This window comes from Rutidosis leptorrhynchoides, chromosome 8, assembly GCF_046630445.1.
Source record: "Rutidosis leptorrhynchoides isolate AG116_Rl617_1_P2 chromosome 8, CSIRO_AGI_Rlap_v1, whole genome shotgun sequence".
NCBI lineage: Eukaryota > Viridiplantae > Streptophyta > Magnoliopsida > Asterales > Asteraceae > Rutidosis > Rutidosis leptorrhynchoides.
Genome location: NC_092340.1, coordinates 84,827,372 through 84,833,928, shown reverse-complemented (window position 1 = coordinate 84,833,928; position 6,557 = coordinate 84,827,372). Strand labels below are relative to the sequence as shown.

Sequence of the window (6,557 nt, the reverse complement as noted above, 5' to 3'; positions counted from 1 at the left end):
AACCTTGCTAGGTTACTTACTTCTTGTTCCAGATTTTGAATAGAAGCTTGTTGATTTCTAAATGCTTGAGCATTTTGTTCATTAGTTTGTTTCTGAGATGTGAAAAACTGCATTTAAGTTTCAACTAGCTTCGTCATCATATCTTCTAAATTCGGCTTTTTATCATCGGTTTGTTGTGGTGGTTTGTTTTGAAAATTAGGTCTTTGCTGATTGTAATTATTATTGGATACTTGTTGATTGCTAGGACCTTGTTAGTTGTTGTATGGAATATTTCTGTTATAGTTCTGGTTTTGATTGTAAATAGGTCTTGGCGGTTGATAATTATTCTGATAATTATTTCCAGGCCTTTGGTTTATGTATGAAATGTTCTCTCTTTGTTCCATTGTTAGTTCAATACTGAGACAATTTTTTGTCAAATGTGTCCTCCACACTGCTCACAACTAATTCGTATTGAGTGAATATCTTTAGTTATCTTTTCCATTCGTCTCTCAACAGCATCTATCTTTGCGGAAATGGAATCTAAGTCATGGCTAGAATCGGCTCTAGCTGCTTTAGATGATCTAACGATATCTTTTTCTTGGTGCCACTCATGTGAGTGGGAAGCAGTGTTATCAATAATTTTGTAAGCATCAGTTTCGGTTTTCTTCATAATAGAACCACCAGCTGCTATATCTATGTCTTTCCTTGTAGTGATGTCGCATCCTTGGTAGAATATTTGTACTATTTGACAGGTGTCTAAACCATGTTGCGGACATCCTCTTAATAACTTTCCAAATCTTGTCCATGCCTCATATAGAGTTTCATTTGGCTTCTGTGTAAACGTAACAATTTCTGCTTGAAGTCTTACGGCTTTAGATGCCGGAAAGAATTGTTTAAGAAAATTTTCAACTAAAACATCCCATGTATCAATCGCCCCTTCAGGTAACGATTCCAACCAATCTTTGGCTTCTCCCTTTAAAGTCCAGGGAAATAACATGAGATATATCTGTTCATCCTCCACTTCTCGGATTTTAAATAGTGTACAGATCCTATTAAAGGTACGAAGATGTTCATTTGGATCTTCCTTCGGCGCACCACTAAATTGGCATTGATTAGTCACCATGTGTAGAATTTGTCCTTTGATTTCATAATCTGGCGCATTAATGTCTGGATGAGTAATTGCATGACCTTGGCCAGTGCGTTTAGCTCTCATTCGGTCTTCCATACTTAAAGGTTCCAGATTCTCCATAATTGAATTTGTTGAATCGGAATCACTAGAGGATTCTGATTTAATGGTTCGTTCCTCAACAATCTCTGTTTGAATGATTGGTGGTTCCGGAGGAAAATTTAATGGTTCAGGATCTACGAATCGTCCCTGAATATTCTCCGGATTCTCAATTGTGAGGTTGGGTTCAAAAAATGGATTATCAGAAATTTGAACTGGATTACTTGGTCGACTGGATGACGATTCTAAAGAAAAATCAACGGCGGTAATATTTGCTAAATGTCTTGATCTAGTTACAGGTGGTAAACGTACAAAAGGTGGTGAACGTCTTGCTCGGTGCATTCACTGAATATCCTATTAGTTTTTTTTTTTTAAAAAGGAAAGAAAAATTATATAAGTTATCCAATTAATAGACTTTTCTGATTTTGCCCACGTTTCGAATAGCCAAAAGATGCAGCAGAGGGGCAGGATTCGTTTGGTCTCAATATAATTGAGGACTGTTTGGCTCCAATAACCCGGTCCACGTACAAATCCAACTATTACTACGAACCAGAAAATTTTGATGTCTATCAATTTAACCACTTAAAATAAATTTTCTTAATTTTAAGAAATTTAGATATGAAGTAGAATAAAAATCTATGTCCTAAAAACTAGAATAGCGAGAAATAAGAAAGAAAAAGAGCGCGTCGAAAAAGATCGAAAAAGAGAAGGGGTGAAAAATAAAAGGCGTCGAAAAATAAGAAAAAGAAAAAAAAATGACTTATAAAACTTAAAAACACTCGACTAACCTAACCTTATTACCACAACTAACTTAAAATTATAATCGCAAATTGAGATTATTAATTGGAATGATAATTGATACATAGGTAAAAGTCGTCTAAAAATATTAAAGCTTACAGGAAAAACTAAATCCCAAATGGCAATAACTTAAAAAGAAACTAAAACTTAAAAAGGCGTCGCAAAATTCTAAAGTACCTAAATCTTAGTCTAAAGAAAAAGCACTTAAGAGATTTTACGGCAAAGCCTAAAAATCTAGAAGTAAAAATAACTATGGCAAAAACTAAGTTTAAAACTAAATACTAGCGAAGAATACAAATATTACGCTAAAACAATTAAAAAGGGACAAAATATAAAAATATACTAAAAGTTGTAAAAAGTACAATTTTTATAAAAATATTTTTTTTAAATTATTTATTTTATAAAACTATTAATTTTATATATAATAAAACTAATTAAAATTTAAAATACAATTTAATTTAAAAACTTAAACTAATTATAATAATAATTAAGTAATTAGGATCTATTAATAATAATAATAATAAAATCCGTAATTAATACAAAATTAGGGTTCTGTCACGTGTGTCAGGGAGGCTCCGCGAGTTGCGGTATTCGAGGCTGCAAACTCCGCGAGTCGCGGGGTTCCAATTTTCAACTCAGGTACAGTTTAAAATTCGACGCGTTTTTTTTTTCTGTTTTATATTTTCTGTTTAAATCAAAATATTTATATAATAAAAACTTATATTTAAAAACTAAAATAAAAATAGAACTACTTTATAATTTTAAAAATATCTTAAAAATAGATTTATATATATATTAAATTTTTTTTCGGTTTTTTTTATGTTCTAAATAAACACAAAATATTTAAATAAAACTTATATTTTTATAAAATAAAAATAAAGAAGCTTTATAAAACTTAAATATTTAACAAACTCTTAAAAATATTTATATTTTTGTTTTCTTTTTATATTTTCGAATAATTAAAAACGTATTTTTTACAAAAACGTATTTTTATAAAAGTAAACTAAAAATAAAAATCTTTTTTTCTTTTTTATATTAGCGTTGCGCTTCCGGCTTTTAAGCGAATCCCCGGCAGCGGCGCCAAAAATACTTGATATTATGCAAGGTGTATATAAAATAGCTTTTAAATTTTAGCAGGAAATACTATTAAATACGATACAATTTTATACAAGATATTTATTTAGTTATAGAATGGATATACTTAAACCTTGCTACAACACTTATAGGTAGTGTACCTAATCGTACAGTAGTGTAGTTTTTAGTAAGTCCGGTTCGTTCCACAGGGGATCTTTTTCACAAAGCTTAACGCTATATTAGTTTAAATTTATAAAAATACAAATATATATATAAGTAATATTATTATTATAAATGGGGGTTTTTACCGTTTAATGACCGGTTTGTCGATTTTAAAACTTTAGTCGCAGTTAAAACCAAATGTAAAATAATAAATAAATACAAGACTTAATTTAAAGCGTAAAGTAAATAACGATAATGAAATTGCATAATGAAATTGCGAATAATAAAAGTGCGATAAAATAAATTTGCGTTAATTAAAAAGTACGATAATTAAAAGTGAAATTAAATATAATAACAATAAATAAAAGTGCTATAATTAGAAGTGCAATTAAATATAAAATAAAGGAAATTAAATATGAAATAAAAGAATTATGCTTATTTAAACTTCCGTAATCATGATGTTTGACCTGTTGATTTTAGTTTATGCCCATGGGTTAATTGTCCTTTGTCCTGGATTATTTAATATGTCCATACGAATTTTGTCCATAATAGTCCATCAGTCATAAATATAAAGAGCGAAAGCCTTCGTCAAATTATTCTTATTCCCGAAGTCAAATATTCCAACTAATTGGGGATTGGAATTGTACCAAGGTTTTAATACTTTGTTTAATGAATACACCAGGTTATCGACTGCGTGTAAACCAAGGTTTTACTACTTTGTTAACAATTACACCAATTACCCTTGAATGTAATTCACCCCTGTTTCAACAAGTCTATTAACTATTAATCCAGTTCCGTATCCGGTAAAATGAATAATTATTGGTATTTATAGATATCCCGCCCACCGTACCCAGTCAAGCGTACGTGGTTATAAATAAATACGTCGAATTATAAGTTTGTATATTAAATTAACAAGGTATTGTTTAGTTAATATAAAACCCATTAATAGCCCATAGTCTAATTTCCATAAGTGTCGTTCTTTTATCCAAACCCCAATTATGGTACAAAGCCCAATTACCCAATTTTAGTAATTAGCCCAACATCATGATTACTTCGGTATTAAATAAGCATAATAATAACTTAGCTACGAGACATTAAATTAAAAAGGTTGAACATAACTTACAATGATTAAAAATAGTGTAGCGTTACACGGACAGAATTTCGACTTACACCCTTACAACATTCGCTAACATACCCTTATTATTAGGATTAAAATTAAAATTAAAATTAAAATATAAATTATAAATATAAATATTACGTATATAGATAGAGAGATTGATGGATATTGGATGAAAAATTGATCAGAATTCGTTGGGCTTTATAGGGAGTTTCAGTTTTTGGGGCTCCGCGACTCGCGGCCCATTCCTTCTTCAAACTCCGCGAGTCGCGGAGTTTGTAATTACAGCTCACTCCATTTTGGCTCTTTGTTTACCGACGGTTTATTATATAAATATAATATATATATAATTTATATAATTAATTATATATTATATTATATATATATATACATAGTTAACTTGTAATTTTTACTCCGTTGCGTCGAGCGTTAAGAGTTGACTCTGGTCCCGGTTCCGGATTTTCGAACGTCCTTGCGTACAATTTAATATCTTGTACTTTGCGTTTTGAATCTTGTACTCTTGTAATTTCGAGACATTTCTTATCAATAATTGGAACCTCTTTGATTGTCTTTTGTACTTTTAAGCTTTTTGGTCGTTTGCGTCTTCAATTCGTCGAATCTGTCTTTTGTCTTCACCTTTTATTATTTAAACGAATATCACTTGTAAATAGAACAATTGCAACTAAAAGCTTATCTTTCTTGAGGAATAATGCTATGAAATATATGTTCGTTTTTAGCATTATCAGTAACTGCAAGAAGCAGTGTTCAAACATGACCTCTGCTCCTGCGCCAGTGTTAGTGTATATTCGTCCAATTTGGCAATTGGAGATGTGTGCCCGAATGACAACTGGGTCAAAAGAAGGGTTGATATTGAATAATGATGGGAAGATGATAGGTTTGTGCTTCCATTCATCTAGCGCCCCTGCTTTTCGTCGTTGCCCCGTAACCCATGAGTGAATCATGTGTACGTCGGCTATAGTTGTGTTATTTGGGCTTGCTTCCTCATCAACTAGCTCGTTGGGGTGAGGAGTGATTAATTTCGTACCTTTTGATAGCGCCATTTGATCAAACCAAAATCATTATTAGTGAAATAGATTTCTGATTTGAGTGGTTGATTTGTGGAAAAGAGTGGATCGAATGTTTTAGCTCCAATAATTGTGCGAACCCCGATTTGAAATCTGGATTTTAAGGGTGTAAAACAATCGACGAGATTAATTTGAGCAGAGTAAAATTAATGCATCCAGTGTTGTTGAATGAATGATCTTGTTCGTGTATTTATAGGTGTCATGAGGGAATGATGACATGGCACATGTCCCTTTCATGGTTATAACAAACTTTGTAATCCCGAGGGTTGACGTGGCACCTGTAGAAACCAGTCCTAATCCATCTAGACGAAGTCCATATCGATTATAAACGATTCACAATAGTTGATTACATCGCGAGGTACTTGACCTCTATATGATACATTTTACAAACATTGCATTCGTTTTTGAAAAGACAATCTTTCATTACAACGAAATTTGACGGCATGCATACCATTTTATATTATATCTAACTATAACTGATTTAATAAATAATCTTGATGATCTCAACGACTCGAATGCAACGTCTTTTGAAATATGTCATGAATAACTCCAAGTAATGTCTCTAATATGAGCTAATGCACAGCGGAAGATTTCTTTCATACCTGAGAATAAACATGCTTTAAAGTGTCAACCAAAAGGTTGGCGAGTTCATTAGTTTAACATAAATAATCGTTTCCATCATTTTAATAGACCACAAGATTTCATATTTCAATACACATCCCATACATAGAGATAAAAATCATTCATATGGATTGAACACCTGGTAATCGACATTAACAATATGCATATAAGAATATCCCCATCATTCCGGGATCCTCCTTCGGACATGATATAAATTTCGAAGTACTAAAGCATCCGGTACTTTGGATGGGGCTTGTTGGGCCCGATAGATCTATCTTTAGAGTTCGCGTCAATTAGGGTGTCTGTTCCCTAATTCTTAGATTACCAGACTTAATAAAAAGGGCATATTCGATTTCGATCGTTCAACCATATAATGTAGTTTCAATTACTTGTGTCTATTTCGTAAAACAGTTATAAAAACAGCGCATGTATTCTCAGTCCCAAAAATATATATAAAAAGGGAATAATGAAACTCACCTAATGTATTTTGTAGTAA

At 31.6% G+C, this 6,557-nt stretch overlaps 1 non-coding gene across 1 annotated transcript; it reads left to right on the top strand.

Moving 5' to 3' along the window:
• Positions 1-737: 737 nt before the first annotated feature.
• Positions 738-844, top strand: LOC139865197 (small nucleolar RNA R71). The gene has a single exon (XR_011764716.1). It is a non-coding gene; the product is annotated as a small nucleolar RNA R71 (small nucleolar RNA).
• The last annotated feature ends 5,713 nt before the right edge of the window (positions 845-6,557 follow it).